At 51.6% G+C, this 21091-nt stretch overlaps 1 long non-coding RNA gene across 1 annotated transcript; it reads left to right on the top strand.

The window, feature by feature from the left end:
• The first annotated feature begins 1824 nt into the window (after positions 1-1824).
• On the top strand, positions 1825-20504 carry LOC106025792 (uncharacterized). Its single transcript, XR_010050012.1, has 2 exons — positions 1825-2219; positions 17318-20504. It is a non-coding gene; the product is annotated as an uncharacterized LOC106025792 (long non-coding RNA).
• Positions 20505-21091: the final 587 nt, after the last annotated feature.

Genomic DNA, 21091 nt, shown 5'->3' with positions numbered 1-21091 from the left:
AGAGAATGGATGTGAAAATAGACCTACAAGAAAAATCTGAACAACAGAGAGAGAGAAAGACTGAGAAAAGCTTGAACAGAATCTCAGGAAACGGGGACAAGACCAAATGACAGATACTCATGCTATCAGAGTCCTAGAAGGTGCGGAGAAAGCACAGTCCGAGAAATAAGAGCAGGACAAGAATGGCTGGAAACGTCTCAAAATTACAGGCTCAAGGAGCTCAGTGAACTTCAAACAAGGTAAGTTTTTTGTTTAATTACACTCTCAGGCATATGATAATCCAGCTTCTTTAGAGACAAAAGTGTCTTCGAGGCAGTCAGAGAAAAACGAAACCCTTGTCAGTGTCTCACGGAAACCATGCAGGTGAAGAGGAATGAAACGTTATTTGTGAAGTGCTAGAAGAAAAGGCTCCAGGCTGCAGCTGGACACCCAGTGACAACGTCCGTCAGCAAGGGGCTGACGTGAAAGCATCCTGACACCAAGGCGAGCTTGGAGACTGTGTTGTTGGCACTGCCAGCGGAAGCTCCTCCCGTGGAAGCGAGGTGACATCAAACAGAGACATGGAGTGACAGGAATGGAGGGTGAAGGGCAGGAATAGGAAGGGTCTGGGTAAATAGTCTGCTTCACTCATCTCAAATATGATGGATGCTTGAAAACAAAAATCCTGGCATTGTTTGATGAGGTTTTCAATGCAGAGCAGATGTATAATATAAAGAAAGGAGGACCAGTGGGCTCCTGTGATGGGAAGCGGGCCACACTCCACTGGAAGTGGAAAGTATTTATTCCGATATTTGCACTAACCGTGGAAAGTTGAGAATATGTTAAAATCTAGAACAACCACCAAAATACTTTACAAACACATGTAGTAAAGAATACAATCAATAAAATCGAGAATTAAATCATAGATGTGGACAATGAATAAAGGGGTATTTTACGTGGTAAAGAGCTCCTCACCGCTGAGGTACTGGGGATTGAACCCCAGGCCTTACCCATGCTAGGTAAGTCCTCTACCACTGAGCCGCACCCCCAGCCTGGTTTCAGGTCTCCAGAGGGGCTCTTGGGAAGTGGTCTCCTCAGGTAGGGGTGCTGCTGTGTTTGCTGTGGGCCTCACCTGTCGCTAAAGTAATAACATCAGCCTACCAGGCCACCTTCAGGTATCAAGGTAAACCCGGGCATGGAAGAGGAAGCTGCACCCAGGGCTTTCTGATGCCTTCCCTGCTTTGGGAAGGTCTGTGGCAGGAACTGATGGTCCCTGTGAGGAAGTCATCCTCAGGATGAGAAGAGGGGCTGGGAGTATGTGGGCACAGGCGGCCCTCAGGAAAGGGACCTTGGCCGTCCCACTGCCCTCAGAGCAGGGATCCAGCAGGGGGGGAGGCGGCTCCTTCTGGGATTCCAGGACCCGGGTGTGCCTGGTTGGGAGGCGATGGCGGGGAGGAAACCACTACTCCGGATGCGACATGTGTCTCTTGGGTTCAGTGAAAGGTCAGACTTGGATGCCGAATCCATTAGGAACTGTGTTCTAGGTGAGTACCCAACTGAAATTAGGGCTTTCCCTTTCTTGGAAGGGGCTTTCCTGGGAGTCTCACCCCCAAACCCCCTCGATTCTCACTGACTCTCCTACCACCCATGGGGAGCAAGAGGGGCTGGGAAGTGTCCCCAAAGGCTCCACGCCAGCTGCTCTGGGCTCCCTGTGGGTAATTTTGGAAGCGTTGTCCCAGGATGGGGCCCCCACCGGGGTGTCCTGGAGGACACCTGCCCTCTTCGGGATACGGTACACAGAGCCGCCTGCAGGGGGAGCCCGCGGGCCCAGGCCGCAAGAACTGACCGAGCCGCAGGCGCCCCCCAGCAAAGTGACACTTCTGTCCCGGGCAGGGGCACGGCCCAGGCAGGGCCCCCGGAGTCCCCGGCGGGGCCGAGGGCTGCAGCCTGGCCCTCTGCAAACCCAGCGCGCTTCCCTGCCAGCAGCTCGCCTGCTCCAGCCAGGCCCAGGGCACAGGGCCGAGCCCCGCCGACGCGAGCCCCGAGCAGCTCCGCGGCCTGTGCCCCAGGTGCTCTGGCGCCACGTGCCGGCCTCCGGGTCTGCTTGGGGGACACCGAGACCCTAGGGCCGTCCTCTTCGCATTTCCAGGTCTGCAGTTCCCAGAGGGTGCTCCGGGGTGGGGGAAGCATCAAACCAAGCAGAACGTGCACCGCGTGTTGTCCAAGAGCAGCGCTGGAAGGTGGGTGCCTGACTCGCAGGAGGAGCAAAGGGACGCGCCGTGATCCTGGGGCTCCGCAGGCGGGGTTGGGGGTCAGGCCGGCCCGCCCTGGAGCAGCGCGCCCTTGCTGTCTGCCGGGGCTGGGGGCCCAGCCCCCCCGGCCCCCTCCCGCGCCCCATGCTCTACCCTGCAGGTCACAGGCACAGAGGGAACCGGTGTGTGTGTGTGGGGGGGGGGTGACCGCAGGCAGGACAGCAGGGCAGGCCGGTTCTGTCACTGCGGGAGCCTGGTGCTCCTCACCACGTCCTGCTCAGAGGCGCCCTGCGGAGGCCTGGAACGTGAACAGGGAGCAGGCCACATCAACTTTGCTGTGACTGCGAGGTATTGCAAGCTCGGTGAGAAATTCTGGCCTTCAGACCCCGACAACCGATGTCCCCTCCCATGGCCATGGTTCAGGCAGCAGAGGTCCCCACTTGGGCTGGTCACTGAGGCTCAGGCAGCCCTGCCTCTCTGACCGTGGGACCCAGGGGTACCGATGTCCCCTGCCTGGGGCGCTTTAGGAGGGTGAGGAAGGGCATCCGCCTAAGGCTCTCTTCCTGGCTGCACTTAGCGCTCCCGAATGCCAGGAGATTTGTGTTAGATGATTTTGCCTAACAGCAGACAATGTGAGGGTCCCGAGCACGTTTAAGGTACGCAAGGTGATACAGTGGGACATTTTCTCCCCTGCCCCTTTCTTTCTAGCACTGGGGATGAAACCCAGTACCTTCTCAGCCCGCTACCTCCCCAGCCCTTTGGTTAAATTTTGAGATAAGATCTCACTAGGTTGTTAAATTGCCTGGCGAAGGCCTGAGCTTGCAGTCCTCTTGCCTCAGCCTCCCCGAGTGCTGGGGTTACAGGACTGTGCCATTACTCATGGCTTTGAAGTGCATTTTCTTCTTGCAGTGAGTTTCAGGGCTTTCTCCCATCATAAACTGAGGCATCAGAAACTGTCTCTAGAAGCCAGGCTGAGGGCATCACTTGAGGCTGTGGAGAGGAGGGAGTGCCGGTGGCCTCCATAGGTCCAGAAGGTACAGGTGGACCCCTCCCCTTTTCCCATTGTGTTTACTGAGTCCTCACACAAGTCCCCCAGTATCAGTTTCTTCTATCTGGAATGTTGACAGAATAAGTACTTAGGGAACTGAGGATAGCAGTGTCCAAGTGTAACCCTGACACTCAGGAGGCTGAGGCAGGAGGATCCCTTTGAACCCAAGAGTTCAAGGCCAGCCTGGGCCATACAGTGAGATCGCAATCTCAAAAAAGTTTTTAAGAAGTGCTTAGGGCTCAGGCTCTCTCCCTGGGCACAGCATCTTAAGATCACGACGTCCCTTGAGATGCTTAAATTCATGGTACAAAAAGGATTTATTCACTAATGGAAGAAAATGTCACAGGTCTTTAGCAGTTACGCACAGGACTGGAACAAAAGGCAGTATTTCTCCTTGACTTTTTTCTAGAATGGGGAATCTCCTGTGTATGCCCAAATTCAGCACGTTTCAGAGGTGGCCCATTTATCAGTGCCCCTTGCTGGGGCTGGGAGACTGGGATGCTAGTGCGACTTGGCCAGGACCTGCTGTGTGACCCTGGACAAGTCACTCACCCACCTGGGCTTCACTTTTTCCCTGCACACTGTGGTCAGAATGTGAGCTGGAGGTCATCTAAGGCCCTCTGCAGTCCTGGCCTTCAAGGGTGGACTCAGTCCCTGCCAGGACCCGAGTGGCCCTTCCCTGCAGTCTCCCCGCAGCCTGCACCCTGCCCGGGGAAACCACCAGTGGCCAGGTGGAGGAAGTGTTCCTGGCTCTACCCGAGATGCTGCCTCCTATGGGCTCCCCAGTGCAGGCCTCGAGCCCCCAAACATCCAGGCTACTAAAGCAATTTCATAGAAACTAATGAAGCTCCCTTAGCTGGTCCCTGGCCCTGAGTGCTTGGCATCTGTTTCCCTTTAAGGGTCCAGGCTGCGACTGGGGAGGACATGGCCGGAGGGGAAGAATTTTCCAGGGAGGGACAGGGACTGTCCAGTACCCCCGCTGGCTGGGTAGTAAGTCTGGAGGCAGGAGGTGCTCTGAACCCCGAACCTGAACCCCAGGAGAGAGGCAGGTGCCAGTCCCGCAGCCAGCTCAGAACCCAGAGGACCCCTTTGGGATGGCACACGCTTGTTGGGGTCTTATTGGGGTCCTACTGGGCCTCCTGAGGGAGCTCATGTCACCATGAGAGGGTGTCACCTGGGCTCACACCTGAGTGTCAGCTTTGAACCTCTCCTTCAGGAGAGGATGGGGGTGCTGAGGCCCAGAGAGGTGAGGTTATAGCCCCAACTGGCCTGGAACTCACAGCAGTCCTCCTGCCTCAGCTCCCGAGCAGTGGGATTCTCAGACGGGCATGGATGCTGCTGGCTTCTGTGGATGGTCGTCGCATGTACCCAGTAGCATGCAGAGACAGCTTCAGCAGGCAGATGTTCACACCCCTGAAGAACATTCGGGGGACTGCTTGTTCTCAGTCACCACTGTCACCGGGAGACCTTGCCCAGCTGGCCTGGGGCTGCTGCCTCCATCCCTCCTGCCGCCCCTCAGCCTTCTGCTGTTGTCTCCCAGGCCCCAGAGCTGAGCTGCTTTGCAGAGCTCAGGGGTAGGGAGAGATCGCTCCCTCTGGCCTCCATGGCAGGACCACAGAAAGTATTCAAAGCTCGTAGCCCAGAATGCACAGCTCCCAGCGCCCGGCCTGGCAGCAGCCACGAGGCCTCCGCTGGCTCCCAACCTGGACTCCTGCAGCTCTGCCCCTCAGCCAGCCCCAGCGCAGCCTGCAAGGCAGTTCCTGTCTTTTTTCCCTTCAGGAAATGAACCAGAAGGGGCTCTGAACCCTGCAGCTCCAGAAGCACTGGGGGTTGCCTGAGCAGTGGGATGGAGGTGGGGAGCAGCAGGACCTTGCTAGATCCCTCCGCAGCTCGCACAATTCTCTGTGAACTTGTCCCCATCTCCCATGTTTGCTAAAAGCCGTCATGGAAGAGACTGAAAAGAACAGAAGTCCAAGGCCAGTTGCAGGCAGACGCAGTGTCCAGTGAGGGGTACGTCCTCGGAGAGAGCCGTTTTCTCTCTGTGGCCATACATGGTAGAGGGGCAGGGGCCTGTCCTGGCCTTTTTTTGTTTTTCCTTTTTGGGGGCTGGGTCTTGCTATGTGGCCCAGGTTGGCCTTGTACTCACAGAGATCCTCCTGTCTCAGCCTCTCAAGTGCTATGATTACAGGTACGCACTGCCAAGCCTGGCTCTGGGCTCTTTTATAAAGGTGCAAATCCTAGTTATGAGAGCTCCACCGTGGCAACCTAAGCACCTCCCAGAGCCCAGCATCACATCGTGACCTCAGGGAGGAGGGTTCACATCGTGAATGAAAAGCGGTGCCCCAAACCTTTCGACCTCCACGCCCTCCTCTGAGTGACTTCTGCTTTTCAAACCCACAGATGGGCCCAGCAGGCCCCTGAGCTAACATATGAGTACTGAAAACCGAGGCCTCCACCGGACTGCGCTTCCAAAGCCCCTAGACCACAGCCTTGGCACTGAACAGCTGCCGGGCGCCTCCTACCAAGGAAATCACCAGCTGCTTACCGTTCCCAGGAGGGACCGGAAGTGGCACTGTGCTGTCCCCCAGGGGCGGTGCTCAGGCTCACCTCAGCCCCAGAAGCCCTGTTCAGAGGCCTTGGGACAGACACCTCCCACTGGCTGCTGCACGCCTCCCGGTTTAATTCACACGAAATGCGACCCCATCACTCAGATGGAGCGCCTGGCCTTGGCCGGGGCGCAGGTAATGATGATACGGGGCTCATTTCTGCAAGATAACCCTTTTATCACATTTTGTGACTCATTCGTGAGGCTCATGTCCCCCCCCCCCCAGGGCGTCATCAAGCAAGTTAAGTTGAACTATTTCCCTCCCGCGGCGAGCTGGCGGGAGTCCCCCTCAGTGACGGATGAGGCCCGCTGCCTCCACCAAATAGGGCCGGCGTGATGGATCTCTTCCTTGTGAATATTATAGCTGGAAATTAGCATGTTTATTGAGGTAGAATGTGTTTGTTTACATCCCACTACCCCCGGCATTACCTCTTATGACCTGACTTATTTAGTTGAGGATAAGCACAAATGATCCTCGCGTTGGCACCCACGAAAAATTAATGAACTTCCAGAGAGAGGGTGCAGACTTAAGTAAATGCGGCGGCGGCGAGGTGAGGGGGTGCGAGGGGCCCCGAAGGCCTCTGGGGCTTGAGGAAGAGGAAGGCGTACACATTGGCAGAGAGGGACGCGTGGTGAGCATTTTCCGGGCTCCCCTCACCGTGGGCTCCGTGTCTGTCCCCGTGTGCGCACCGGGCAAACGCTCACTCATCCCACAGCCTCTCTCAAAAAAGAGGGCGTCGGTTTTGAGCAGGGAGGCCTTATCAGCCAGGGGTAGAATCCGTTAGCTGGAAACCAGAATCAACAAGCTGAGGCTTAACCAAGATAAAACACAATACAAAACCCAAAAGAGGAGACCAACTTCCTCCTAGGCACTGTGAAATCCGGGTTGTTAGGGACGAGAGACAACTGTGAATGACTCTGGCAACTCCTGTCTTTGCTGCCATGAGGTGGTTTCCACCTTCAGGGTCACCTCAAAATCACAAGATGGCCACTGGAGATCCAGCCATCATGACTGAGTTCTTGGTGGGAGAAAGGAGGAAGAAGGAAGGGGCGCCTGCCAGCTGAGGTCGCCCTCTTTCCTGTTTACAGAGAAAGAAATGGAGGCTCAACAGTGTTAGATAAGGACAGCTCCATTTTCAGATCCTTTAAGTGTCGGAGGGTGTCACACTGTTTCTGATCTGGGCTGTGAGCTGTGCAGTGACCCAGGGGCACCTGCAGTGTCCGCTGGGAGTGCTGCAGGCTGCCCAAGCAGCCCGGCGACAGCCTGATGCCACCCGGGCTCCCGCTCCCCCCACCTGGCCAGCCTCCCGCTCAGCTCCTCACCCCAGCCAATTACTCCTAATGGAGTGATATGAAATGTAACTAACTTGAGGAAATATCTGTATACTTTAATTAAATCAGCTTGTAATTAGCCAGCTGAGTAATGAGGCTAAGGTGTTTTATCTCCCTGGGAGGGGGGCGCAGGGGATTCTCTGTGACAAGCGCGGTCCTAGTGCCTGAACCCCTTGGGGACACAGAGGCAGGTCCGGGGGCGCCTCAGAGGGTTTGGCCCAAATTGACTATGATTAAATAAATACAGCACCTCAGAGAGGAGCTGCACATTTGTGGGACTAAATTTTTAATGCTGCAGCGTTCTCTTATTAAAGGAGTCCCAAGGCCTCGCAGCAGGACACCTCGAGGCACAGGGCTAAGGGTTCCTCCTGCCTGCGGTGCGACCCCAGGGCCCTGGGCACGGCCAGGGCTCCCTGGGCAGGGTGGCTGTGGTCTGGGCTGGAGCTGTCCCAGGCCTGCAGCTGGCAGGAGCAGACAGGGCCAGCAGGTGACTCAGTGGCATCAGGTTCATAAGCCCCAGCTGTCCCATGACAGTTTAGTGCAACCCGTTTTCAATACCACAATCAAAGAAGATGATAAAATTTCAAACTTTATAAAGATAGGGACAGGGCTCAGTACCAATGCCACTTCACACCACCAGACAACAGGGAAGATTGGTGATACTGGGCTTGTCTCTATTTAAAATTTCAAAGCTGGGCACAGTGGTGCATGCCTGTAATGCCAGCCCTTAGGAGGCTGAGGCAGGAGGATCGACATGAGCTCCAGGCCAGCCTGGGCTACACAGTGAGACCCTATCTCATCTTATTCATTATGGATCTTTTTGCACTGAACTTGATTTCTAAAACATACTTCATTAAATTATTGTTTCCTTTATTTCTTGGAGATAGGGTCTTGCTACGCAGTGCAGGCTGGCCTCAAACTGAAGGTGATCCTCCTGCTTTAGCCTCCTTAGTGCTGGGATCACAGTCAGATCCCACCGTGCTTGGCTCTATTATCTCCTTTTTTTACTGCATTTTTGGTGCCCCCTTAAATTGTGTGGGTGAGAGGCTCACTCTCCTTAGGTCAGCCCACAGAGTCCTAGACTCTGACAAAGCAGGGGCAGTTTCAAGATCACTCCAGCAAGGCTCAGATACACAAAGCGGAGCGCGCACAGACGCCTGCATTTCCTCTCCGTTCCATTCCTCCACTATATTTTTGTGCCTCAGTGGTCAGGACCCGGCTTCCATTCTCACCCAGTGCCCGTGATGGCTGGGCAGCCTCTACCCAGGGCGCCTTCTCTGCCCTTTTTCACTGCCCAGCCAGCCCAGGGTCATTGCTCTCTGGGACAGTGGCACACGGCGTGCAGAGTGCCTGTTGTGCTCCTTCCTGCAGAGGAAAGCAGAATGGATCCCACAGACGCTACCCTGAAAGGCCTGGGGATGGGGGACACAGGTTCTCCGGGCTTCTGCGTGGAGACTGGGAGAGGCCTACGAGGACAGTTGCACCATGTGAGCCGCTCCCAGCCCCCCCCCACACACTTTCACCTCCCCAAAATCCAAAACTCAGACATGACTGGGGGCGGGGGCTCGTGCTCCGCTGCCTCAGTCCTTGTATTTCATAGCTGGGAAAATAAAGCCCAGGAAGAAAGGGGCAGCGAGAGCCCCTGGGATGAGGGGCCTCAGGAAGCCAGGAAGGCGGGGTCGCGCCCTCTGGAGCACTAGGCTTTGTCCCTGGCTGGGGTAATGCTGAGGTCAGTGTGATGGTTGGAGGTGGGGTGTCCTGATCCCCAAGTGGCCAGCTTCCCTGGCAGGTAAATATGGCTGCTGCAAAAACCCGGCGTGGGGAGGCTGAGTCAGGAGGATCACTGTGAGTTGGAAGCCAGCCTGGTTAAATAGTGAGACCCTGCTCAAAAATAGAAAAAAAGAAAAGAAAAGAAGCCAGAGTACCAGAGAACCATGTGCCTCAGAGGTCCAGAGTCAGCACAGAGACCGCCCAGATCTGCGGCTCCTGCCTGTGCCGTGTAATTTAATCCTCACTACAGTGCTACCAAGGAGGCAGGTAGGGAGGCTGATGTTGCCCAGGGTCACACAGGAGAAAGATTTCGAACCCAAGAGCGGACATCTCTTGCCACTCTAGACATGCAGCTTAGTCGTTCGGGGTCCCTTCTGTGTGTGAAATTTCATCCTGGTTTTGGTTGTTGCTGTCGCCCATCGAGCCCTTTTCCCAGAGGGACTCTGTCACCTGAGTGCCTCTGCGATGCCCAGAAGTGCGGAGAGGCTGCTGGGCGAGGCTTCCTTCAGGGCAGTGAACAGCAGAGCAGACACAGGGCCAGCCAGGCCTGCGTCCAGCACCCGAAAGCCCTTCCGGTCAGCGGCTCCGGGCTCCCTGTGCTCCGCGGGGTTGATCCCCCAGCTGTGAATCTGCACCTTCTGCTCCCGTCACCCCAGCTTTTCGCTTGGCCCCAAAAGATAAATAAATTCGAGAAGCTTCACGCGAGGCTGGGCAGATAACAAAATGCGTTATGCTCAGGCATCCCAGCAGCAGCGAAGCCAGGTGAGCTTGGCATGCCTCGTTCAGGGAGCCCCCACGAATGTCCAGCGGCCACTGTCTCCCCTCCAGCTGCTCCTAAACCAGCAAAGCACCACGGATTGCGCTAGGAGGTTCCCCAAAGCCTCCACACAATCCAGTGCCCCCAGAGGCAGCTGGAGGAGATGCAGATGTGGAAGGAACTCGCAAAGGAACTGAATCTGGAAAAGAGGGTGCAGAATGAGCCGGAACGCGGGGCCCCACCTCCTAATCGAGGCCGTGGGAGAGACGACTGACTGCACCCCACCAGGAAGGACTGAGGCCTGTGCCTGGAGACACATTGCATCTGACACTGTGCAACCCTAGTTCTTCTGGAGGCCACAGGTAGCAGAGGGTGTCAGCAGCTGGAGCCGCTGGGCATCTCTGGAGGCCACTGGACTTGCAGTCACTCAAAGACGCTGTGTTTCAATGTGACTGCACTTCTCCAGACCTGGTCAATTGCAGGGGCACAAGTCGTCCTGCAGCTCTCACCATGGCCACCAGAGGCGGTATTCGTCATTGTTGATACAGGTTGGGTTTGCCCAAACCTGCCACCTGGTGGCTGCTATTAGAATCACAGGCCAGGTCCCAGGATGGGTTAGGGTACCGATGTTTAGGGTAATGCTTAACGCAGTGAACTCAAGACCCGGGTGTTTGTTCTCTCTCTCTCTCTCTCTCTCTCTCTCTCTCTCTCTCTCTCTCTGTCTCTCTCTCTCGTCGTTTTCGTTTTTTATCGGTACCAGGGATCACAACTGCCTGCTTGCAAGGCAGGAGCTTATGCCGCTGAGCTAAATCCCCAACCCCAAGACCCAGGTGTTTGTAGAATCGCATTTGCCATAAACAACTGAGATAATCGTTGATGGAGGGGAGATAAGAAAAAAGGCTCATGGAAGGAAATGAAATGGAAGTATTCGTGGATTGGGGATGGATGGGGGGTGTTCAGACGACAGAAAGAAAAAGGCAGGAACTTACAAGTGGAGGTGGGTCGATACTCAGTGCTCCCTGATCCTGTTCCTCTTAGGCATCTCCTCACTGATGCCAAATTCAATCAACAAACCTATCTCATACGGAAGTGGTTTACCGAGGTAGGTGGCCCATTTTCTACCAAGATTTCTATCCAGCTTGTCAGAGTGGAGCCCTGGATTCTGAAGCATTCTTGGGGAAGATCTTCTCCTATCTTGTATATTGCTCAAAAACTTTTAACTGTGGTAGAATACACATAAAATTTACCATCTTACCCTTTCTGTCTCTGTGCATTTCACTATTCTAGATACTTTAAATACACAGAATCATATAGTGCTTGTCATTTTTTTTACTGGTGAATGTACTTAGCACAATATCTTCCAGGTTCATCTATCACAGCTTGTATCTGAATTTCCTTTTAAGGGCCTACTAATATTCCAACATACATCTAAACACACTTGTGTTTATTCATCTATTAAGTGAACTCTAGGGTTGCTTCCAGCTTTTGGCTACCATGAATAGTGCTCCTATGAACATGGGTGTTCAAATATCTCTTTAGGACCCTGGTTTCATTTTTTTTTTAATACCCAGAAGTGGAATTGTTGGATCACACAGTGGTTTTGTTTTTAATGTTTTGAGGAACAGCCCTACGGTTTTCCGTACGAGCTCACAGGTCCTTGTAGGGAAATGCCTAGCCTTCCTCACGCCAACCACAAGTCCTCCAGGGAACGGGAGGTGAGGTCCTGAGCCCTCGGTCACTCCTCCCGCAGAAGAGAGCGTTTGCTTCCATCCTTCAGGAGCCCCGCCTTGAAAGGGCACATACCCCTCCACGTGAGCAGAACAGGGGGCATCGCCAGACTGAGCAGAAACTCTGTTTGACCCGGGGTCCGCATGAAGGATTCTCACACACGGAAGGGGGAGACACGTCTACGGGCCCCGTGGTCTCCTGCCCCCACCACCCCGGCCTTGCTGAGAGAAGAGCAGCCGTCCCGGCTGATTCTCTGTGCCACCTGCAGGGGGCGCGCTGGCAGAGTGCAAAGCTCAGGTTTGGCCTCAAAGGCTGGCGTTTAAACTTTTCTTCGCCTGCTTACTGCTCCCCCGAGCTTGGATGTGCCCCTCGAGAGTCCTTTCATAGCCCACAGGACTAGCTCTGATCATGTTTGATTTGTTTCTGTTTTTGTTTTGTTTTGTTTTGCTGAGGCAGGATCTCTCACTACATAGTTCCAGCTGGCCTTGAACTCACTGTGTAGCCCAGACTGGATTCAAACTTATGATACTCCTCCTGCCTCAGCCTCCTGAGTGCTGGGAACACAGGTGTGCTCCAGTACAGGGCCTAGAAATTCGGGGCTCGGCAGAAGTCCTCTTTCTTTCCTTCTCTTAGCCCTTTCTCAATTGGATCGGGTTCCAAGTTTCAGACTTAGCATGGGTTCACCCTTCCAATCCCCTCCATCAAAGAGGTGAGGGTGGAAGCCACGCCCCCGAGCTAATTCCCTGCGGGTCAAGAGCTCCAGGCTTCTCCCCATTCTGACGGCGGAGGCTTTGAGAGGGGAGGTTTGCCGGCCTGGGTGGGCACCCCTTAGATTACAGTACAACTTCACTGTTACTTAACTGTAGAGGACTTCGGTGCGTGCATGTGTGTGCGTGCATGTGTGTGCGTGCATGTGCGTACGAATGTGCTAATAGCAATTCGTGATAAATGCCTCTGCTGCCCACACATTCAATAACACCCACATTCACACACCCACACCCACACACACACACACACACACACACACACAGAGCAGGGGAGAGGGAAGCCGCTTTTATGGGAGATAACATAACTGCTTGCAATTTGGCTATTCATTGTGTCTTTGGCATTTTATGTACTGCATTAGCAGAGGCAATTTCATGCATATGGATATAATGCATTAAGTGGAGGCATTTAAATATAGTGAAACTAATTTTATGATGATTAGTTGAAGGAAAACATTGCATTTGTATCATCTATATAGAAGCCAATTTGCATGAAAATGCCCAAAGTTGCTATGCCAACATTTTCTCTGCTGCTGGTCGGGGTCGTCTCCGAGTCAAGACTTTGTATTAAAAATCGGTCTCCAGTGCCCATGTCTTTTAATTCATTGCAAGCTGTAGGCCATTTGCTCACAAAGCGCTCGCAGTAAAACAAATGAATAGCTAAAATACTCATTTGCATGATTCCCATTTGAAAACGATTCCCCTGAAATTAAAAAAGCGTGTTACTCGGTTGTGAAGATGGATGGGCCAGCCAGGCGGGCAATTAATATTTCCGGCATTCTCTTTAAAGCCCTCCCAAGACTGAGAACAGCACATGCCAGACAAATGGGGCCCCGCAACAGTTTTGGGGCCTCGGCGGCAGCAGCTTGCTTCCACTGTCTCCCCTTTATTGTCTCGCTTACATTATGCAGTAATTAAAACTATTTACCATTCCTACTTAGCCACCATCTGCTACCATGGAAGGTTCCTCTTCTTTACAAAGCCTTCTTAAAGAGCAGGAAGCAGAGGGGAAGACGGGGCGGCTGTCGGCTGTGGAGAAGGGTTTAGGGGGTCTTTGTCCCTCTGCCTGCCCTGTCCACCTGTCCTTCCAGGGAAGGAGTGGCGGAGGAGGCCTTGGAGTGCGAGGTGGAGTTTCTGAGTGAGTTCACTGTGGGAGAGGGGAGTGGGTCAGAGCACAGCTTCCTCCACCTTTGTGCTTGGAGCTGAGTGGATCTGTAGGTCTGGAGGGAGCCTGGGCGCGGACCGCTCACGGTGATCACTAAAATGTGCCTGGGGCCTTGGCCATGGAGCTGGGGTCTGCGGCAGAGCCACTAACTGTGGTATGATTGGAGCTTCAAGGCCTAAGGAGTGGTCAGTGGTGCATTCAGCAGCGGGAGGCCCTTTGGTTTGGGTTGGCCCCCGAGAGGGTGCCTTCTTCCAACCCCCACAGACGTGTGCCATGGCCTCCTTGCCATGGGCTGGTCAGAGAGAAGCCGTTTTGAAAGCAGCCAGCTTGCTGCCCTTGTAGTCTGTTTCTGCCTCAGGTCCCGGCTAGGCATGAGGTGTGAGGTATGAACACTTCCGCCTCCCAGATCCAGCCTTTGAAAGCAGCACAGACTCATCGGAGGAAATGCTCATGAACATGGAAGATGGAACTCTTGTCACTAGGACAAAAGGTGGCTGGGGCCTGTAGACAAGGAGCAGACCCAAGCTCTGGGAGTCCTGGGCCCTGGCAAGAATGGTGTTGCTTGGCCTTGTGGAGCCCAGCCCAGTGCTGGCACCTTGAGGGTTTCCCGGGGGCCTGTCGAGTTAGGTCAGTAGTGGAGCTCCCGCCTTGACGGGACACCTCTTCTGAATCTGCATCCCTTTGGAAGAGTCTTTTCCTGGTGCACAGTGAAACGGTTTGGATTTGCCCAGGTTGCGCCCTGGCTGTGATTTTCTGGCTCCGTTCCTCAGCAGAGGCCTCGAGGCCGAGGCCTAAGCCTGGAACCACTCCTTCCCTGTCCACTGACGCCATCGTCTCCACATCTCTACCTTCCCAGATGAGGACACACACTTGTCTGGGGCCCACAGATGGTTCTGCAGCCTTGACTAACAAGTGTGGGTTTGAGTTGGTGCTTTTGTGACCATCCTTCTCTCCCACACTGGTGTCCTGAAACTTCCTGGCTCTTGGTGGATCAGAGTGGTCACCCAACTGTTCTTAATGCTGGTGTGGAGATGTTGTTTGGGTCCCACTGACTTTGTCCGATAGCGAGGCAGGTGGGTCCCACATCATCACTGCTAAGGAAGCGGTAGCACCTGCAGGGCCCCATCAACCTCACATCCCGCACAAAGGCCCTCGAGGGGCTCTGCGAGTTCTCCCAAGGGCCACCCAGAGCTCATCCCTGCTGGCAAGGTGACTGACAAACACATCAGCAGGGAAAGGCAAGGCTGTCCTCGAGGACAGTGCTCTGGGGCCTGGCCGCAGCCACCACGGCTTCCCCAATGCTGTCACGGCTCTTCTACCTGCGGCCCCATCTCCCTGCTTTCCCAGCCTGGCCAGGGCCCACGGCGACCATGTAAGGACTTCAGCTTCCTTAGCCTGGGCTGCCCTCTCCTTCCGCCCACCTCTGTGCCTCCAGGTCCCCCAGACACTCTGTTCTTCCTGGTTTCTCTTCTGCCCAGTAGAGGCATAGTGGATTTCACTGTCTGCTGAGTCTCCGCAGTACAGGTACGTCTCTGGGAGCAGAGGGGACACACAGTTTACATGCTCAGAATCTGCAGCCTGACAGCTGGTTATTGCTCTTAGCTCTGTGATTCAGAGCCAGGCGCCCTGGACACCAGGCCTGGCTTTGTACAGGAGGGACACTGTGACTGCCCAGCATTCAGCCTTGGCCAGATGAGGGCTATGCTAAGCTGTGACTCAGTGACTCCCTGATGTCTGTGGCTGCTCCTGCAGTCCTCATTCAGTGATGGGAAGACTGGGACTGAGAAGACCCCGCTAGAGCCCCAGGGCCAAGGCTGTTTGTTCCCCACTTGCTGTGTGACCTCAGGCAAGTCACTTGCCTTCTCTGAGCCTCCATCTGCTCATTTCCATCCTACATCTGCAGCAGCGCCCCAGCCCGCACTCCCACACACACCCTAGAAACGGTTATCAGGAAGCTTCGCGATTAAGATGTGATCAAGACAAGCATTCCTAGTGCCTGAGCAAGACATTAGTAAAAGTAAACCAGGAAGCAGGACTCTACAAGGGGGTGGGATGAACAGAAAAGTCAAAATCTACCTCTCGGAAACCTTTCTTTCAATCTTGCAATTTGGAGCAAAAGGGTGGGTGCAGGTGGGGAGGAAGCCAGCTACTCACTTAGCAAATACCACTAAAGATCAATACGGGACCAAAATAGAATCCCACATAGGAAGCGATCTTGCTTCACAGCACTGGGGAAAAAAATTAACATGGAGAAGCCATTTAATGCAGAAAAAATATTTGTATGTAAGAGGAAATATTTTAGGTAGGAGTTGAATACCAAATGATTTTGGCTCTCTGTGGGGAGTAATGAGGCATAGCAGCCCACAATTCTATATGCATGTGATATTATCATCGCAGGCCTCGCAAAGCTTTTAAATCACAGAAATGCAGTTAGGGTCCATTGTACAAAATAAACATCCCACTTGGTGTCTTGCCTGCCCTGAGTTCCTTGATCTAGAGCAGCACTGCCAGATTTTTACAGCCCTGTAAATTAACGCGGTGCTGATTTGATTGAGCTAAATTAATAAGACTTGTGCTTTGTTGCAAAATAACTATTACAGTATGTTGCGGGGACGCGTTGCTGATAAGGAAATTGCTGCCTTTAACAACCCCACTGAAGTTTCATGGAGGATTTCAAAACCGATTTTAATTAAAGCAAAAGCCGATGTGTGGCAATAATGTGGGTGTTAAAGAGAGAAAATGCAAATGTCTTTTTAAATCCATTTTAATATGTCTTAAGGACTGGATGATGGATGTGGTAAGAGCTGGCAGCTGACACGGAGCTGAGCGGCTGCCTGGACTCTGAAGGCCTTAGCAACTCTGGACCTCGGGCCACACCAGGGCCTCTGCTGCCGCTCAGCTTCCAGGCCAGGGTTGGGGGCTGCAAGGAAGGGTGGACCCCAAGCGGGGGCTCCCAACCCGGGGGAGCCTGGGCCTACTGCTTCTGACCACTTGCGCTGGGCAGAGGTCACGGGGCCACAGGGCTGGAGGCTCAGCCATCAAGGACCAGGCTGCCCCGGGCTCTCTACCCTCCGGCAACAGGGAGGGGTGAGGCTTTTAAATAAGGCAGCAAGAGCAAAGGCTGTGTGTGTCCAAGGAGCTGCAGTGGGGCTTGGCTACTGGGTTAGCAAGCCTGCCACTCACGGGGAGCCGCCATGGCTGAGAGGAGACACCAGCTCTGGGCCAGAGTGGGGAGCACTGTCCTGACCCAAGACTGGGAGATCTGTGGATCCATCTGTCCCAAGCACCCATCACCATTACCTCAATTTCCTTAACTATAAGACGGAAGCAATGAGAGACTTAAACACACACAGCTGCTGTAAAGATTAAATGAGGTTTTTCACTGGTGTGCAGATGCCTAAGTATGGCAATTATTGATATAAAAAGAACAGCAGTAGCAGCTGGGCATGGTGCATACCTATATTTCCAGCACTCAGGTGGAAGGCTGAGGCAGGAGGATCACTGGGAGTTCAAGGCCAGCCTGAACCACATAATGAGACCCTGTCTCAAATCAAAAGAAGTAGAAACAATACACTTTCCTATTTTCTTGTCATGCTTAAATTGGAGACAGATGGGGCTGGGGATGTGGCTCAGTAGTAGAGTTCTTGCCTTTCATGCATGAGGTCCTGGGTTTGATCCCCAGCACTACACAAAAATAAGTAACTAGGAGACAGCCCTTACTTGACACTTCAGTTTGAGTCTAGAGCATGTCCAAAGGCCCGTGCACTGAAGGGTTAGTCACCAGCCTGTGGTGTTACTGGGAGGTGGAGGGCTCTTTAAGAGGTGGGGCTTAGTGGGAGGAAGTAGGATCATTAGGGGTGTGGCCTAAAAGGGATATCAGGAAAGACCCTGCTTTTCTCTCTCTCTTTGCTTTCCAGATGCTGTGAGGTGAGTAGTGCCCCCTGCAACATGCTCCTGCTACGACGTCTTGCCTCACCATAGGCCCAAAGCCACTGTCCAGTAGCCGTGGACTGAACCCTCTGAAACCATAAGCCCAAATAGCGCTTTTTGACTTTAAGTTGTTACAGTGATGGAGAAATAACTGACATAAGAGTTATATATAAGAGTATATAAGAGGGACTTCCAGGAGAACATGGCAGACAGATAGCAGCAGCTACGGAGGCTCTCTGTAAGACCCAGCTTAGAATCCAGGAATGGTGCAGAGTGAGGAATCCTAAGCAAGAGGAGATATACCCTGCTGACCCAAGAACGAACTGGGCTGAGAGAAACCAACTGGGAATGCAATCCTGGTGCTATAACAGGAACAGATAAAGCCTCAGGATGGAAGCTGGAGCCCGTGCCATTGGAAGATGCGGTTTGGGTTTTCTGCCGCCGCTGTAGCGTCTGAATTGGCTTGGCAGGGAGAGAGATGCGTGAAAGCTCTGAGAACAGGAATCGGTGAACGGAGTTGAGAGCGGGACAGGCAGGGAGCTGTGCATCAACCTGCAGTGAGTGAGAGAAACTGGGACTCTTCCACAATCTAGGAGGCTCCAACAGAGGACATTCTGGGACCAGGCAGACTTGCTGGAACAGGGCGCTGTAGTGACTTCAGTCACATATCCCCCTCTCAAGCGGGATTGGTGAGCAATGCCTAACCTACGTGACGCTGCTGGCTGAGACCCAGTAGGCTAGCACAACCCAGGTCCCAGCGCCTGAAGGTGACCTGGAGGGGCGGGCCCCACATGGGCTGCCTGGTCTGTAACTCCCTGGTGCACTGCGGTGGGTGGGAACACCTAGCTGGCGCAATTCAAACAGACTGTGGCCAACAGGGAAGGAAGCTGGGCCTCCTATATAAGCTTGTATATAAGGAACAAAGAATATGGGAAGAGGGAGCAACAAGAAAGGCTCCTCGGCCCCCAATCCTGAGAAACAGGCAATAGCAGACACAGCACCAATAGACATAAAGTGCTATCTCCAGAGCCTCACAGACGAGTTCAGGAATGAAGTTATTAATGACCTGAAGCAAGACATAAGCAGAATAGTTAGAGAAATGCTAAGCACCACCCAAGAAAAAACAGATGGTGGAATGGAAGAACAGAAAAAAAAGGGGAGAATTGTTTAATGGAGAAAATAGAGAAAGCATAGAATACATGAAGCAGGTTCAAAGAGATTACCAGGAAACTAAAAACTCTATCGAAAACTGGCATAACAGCTTGAAAGAAACTAAGGACAGATTATCTGAACTGGAGGGCAGATTTGTAATATGGGAGCATGAAATGAAAAATTTAAAAGGTAAAGATACTCAGATGTATGAGGCATACAGGACCCCAGCCACCTACAACCCAAACAGAGCTACACCCAGGCATATAATAATCAAAATACCATAAATCCAATATAAGAACAGAATATTAAAAGCTGTCAGAGACAAGAAACAGATCACTTACAAGGGAACACCCACCAGAATTACAGCAGACTTCTCACACAAGCCATCAAATCATGAAGAGCGTGGGGGAAAATAATTCCAGCTTTGAAAGATAATAACCTCCAGCCAAGATTGATATATCCTGCACAACTATCCCTGGAAATTGATGGAAAAACAAAGTACTTCCAGGATAAAGAGGAACTAGGGGAATTTGCAAACACCAATTCAATTCTCAGAGAATACTGCAGGATATTCTAAAAAAGAAAAATATGAAGATTCCAGAAATAGTGGCAGAGAGGCCACAATTAATGGAGCAGAAAACAAAATGAAGAAGACAAACTGACAACTAATGACAGAAAAAGAGCTCAACAGAAATGAGGCAGAGAAGGTTGGATGGTAGGAACAGCCATTTTGGAGAAAACGATGTCATAATAGGTAATGCTGATTTAGTATTATCTTGTTTTGAAGTCCCATCAAGCTTTTGGTCTTCTGTCTCCATAGGTCTTAACATGTTATATCTTATTGGATTTTATTATATGTGATAGTATAAACAAAAACTTTTATAGACAAGGAGATTATACAGAAACCATTGTTCATTTTCTGTTAGTTGATTCTAAATACCCTGTAATACTGTCATTCTCTTGAATGGTTTTACATTGTTTTGATATATTTGATGCTACAGTATACGAAGTTATACTCAAAGATTTCAAGGAAAGAGACAATATGGTAACTACTTTTGTGTCGGGATTATCTTGTGGTGAAACACTATTTTGCTTAAACGGTTATGTTTTGATCTGCACTGTTTTGCTGTTATGCCCTCTTTTATCTCAATCTCCATTTTATTATTTACTTTTTTATTTTTATCCTTTTAGTTAAGGGAAAAATAAATTTTAAAAAACAGGATATATTATAGTAACCCACTTTGATTTTCTATTAACTTGATTTGAAGCCCTGTATTGCTCTCACCATCTTGTTTTGACTGATGTTCCTCTATTCTGTTTTGCTTGATAGTACCAGGTTCGAAAGTTTAGGCAACAGCTGTGAAGATAGTGGGATTCATTATGACGCCCATTCTGGTTGACTATTATCTACTTTTGAAGACCTGTAATGTTTCCCATGTTTTGGTTTTGTTGGTTTCGTTCTTTACTGTTTTGTTCAATTTTATTATAACTGATGATATAGGCAATTCTATTAGAGATAGCAGGAGGCATTATGGTAACTATTGTTGATCACCTTGTATTATGTTTTTACATTATCTATTATGTCCACCCTTTTGATTTGACCGACTCTGTTCTGTTATAATATTTGGTTTTACTCTCTTCCAAAAAAGTAATAAGAACCGTGGGAGTAATAAAACCCAAAATGTGTAATAGTCGTTGTACAAAAGAGAGGAAAAGAAAGTGCTCTAAATGATATAACTTCATGTATATTTAAGTGTATAAGATAGACAATGACATTACTAAGCTTTGTTGGATCATTGAACAGAACAGTTTGCAGTCTCACTGTTTGAATGTCCACTTTATATGGTTTAATTTTGTAACTTGAACAAATATTTCTAAGATGACAATATGTAATCCAGTAACAAGTAATTTTGTACTGTTTATTTTTTTCTGAAATTCTGTATAACTTGTACCCTTTTTTTTCTCTTTTTCTCCTTAAATAAAATGAAATAAAATAAAAGTATATAAGAGAAGCAGTGACAACACAGACAGTTCCTGGTGCCTTGAGGCCCTCGGATGTCCTAGGGCCACTGTGGTGGACTCGACCCTGAGCCCTGGCTCATCAGTCTTCACGGCAGTCGGGAGGCTCACAGTGAAGGGAAGTGGTGTGTCTCAGCTGTTGTAAGTGTTGGAGCCGGAGTCCCAGAGAGATCTGTGTGACTCGGAACCCATCCCTCAGCACTTGGAAGGTCGGTGGCCTTCAAACTCCTTTGAACCTGACTCTATAAAACACAAAAACAATTTCCTCCCATGACTCAGTGTGCCCCCATACACATTAACTCCAGAGGAATAATGCCCTCATTGTAGTGCCCCTTATAATTATATTTTTGGTTTTTTAAAATTTCCTTTAAAAAAGTTTTATGACCCACTAGATTATAACCACTCTTATGACTCAGCCCTCTATTGGGAAAACATTGCACACACCCATCACTGTGTCTTACAGGCCATCCTGCCTGCCTCCCCCCCAAGGTGGGCAGTGTGCCCCAGATTTACAGATGGGGAACACTGATTCACGGTAGAGGAGCCCCTAAGATTCCCTGAGTGTGCATTGCCACACAGCTGTACGTGCC

This window comes from Cavia porcellus, unplaced genomic scaffold (genome assembly GCF_034190915.1).
Source record: "Cavia porcellus strain 051 isolate PalLab524CR breed Dunkin Hartley unplaced genomic scaffold, mCavPor4.1 scaffold_10, whole genome shotgun sequence".
Lineage (NCBI taxonomy): Eukaryota > Metazoa > Chordata > Mammalia > Rodentia > Caviidae > Cavia > Cavia porcellus.
The sequence above is the reverse complement of the archived record's forward strand: the minus strand, read 5'-3'. Positions and strand labels throughout refer to the sequence as shown.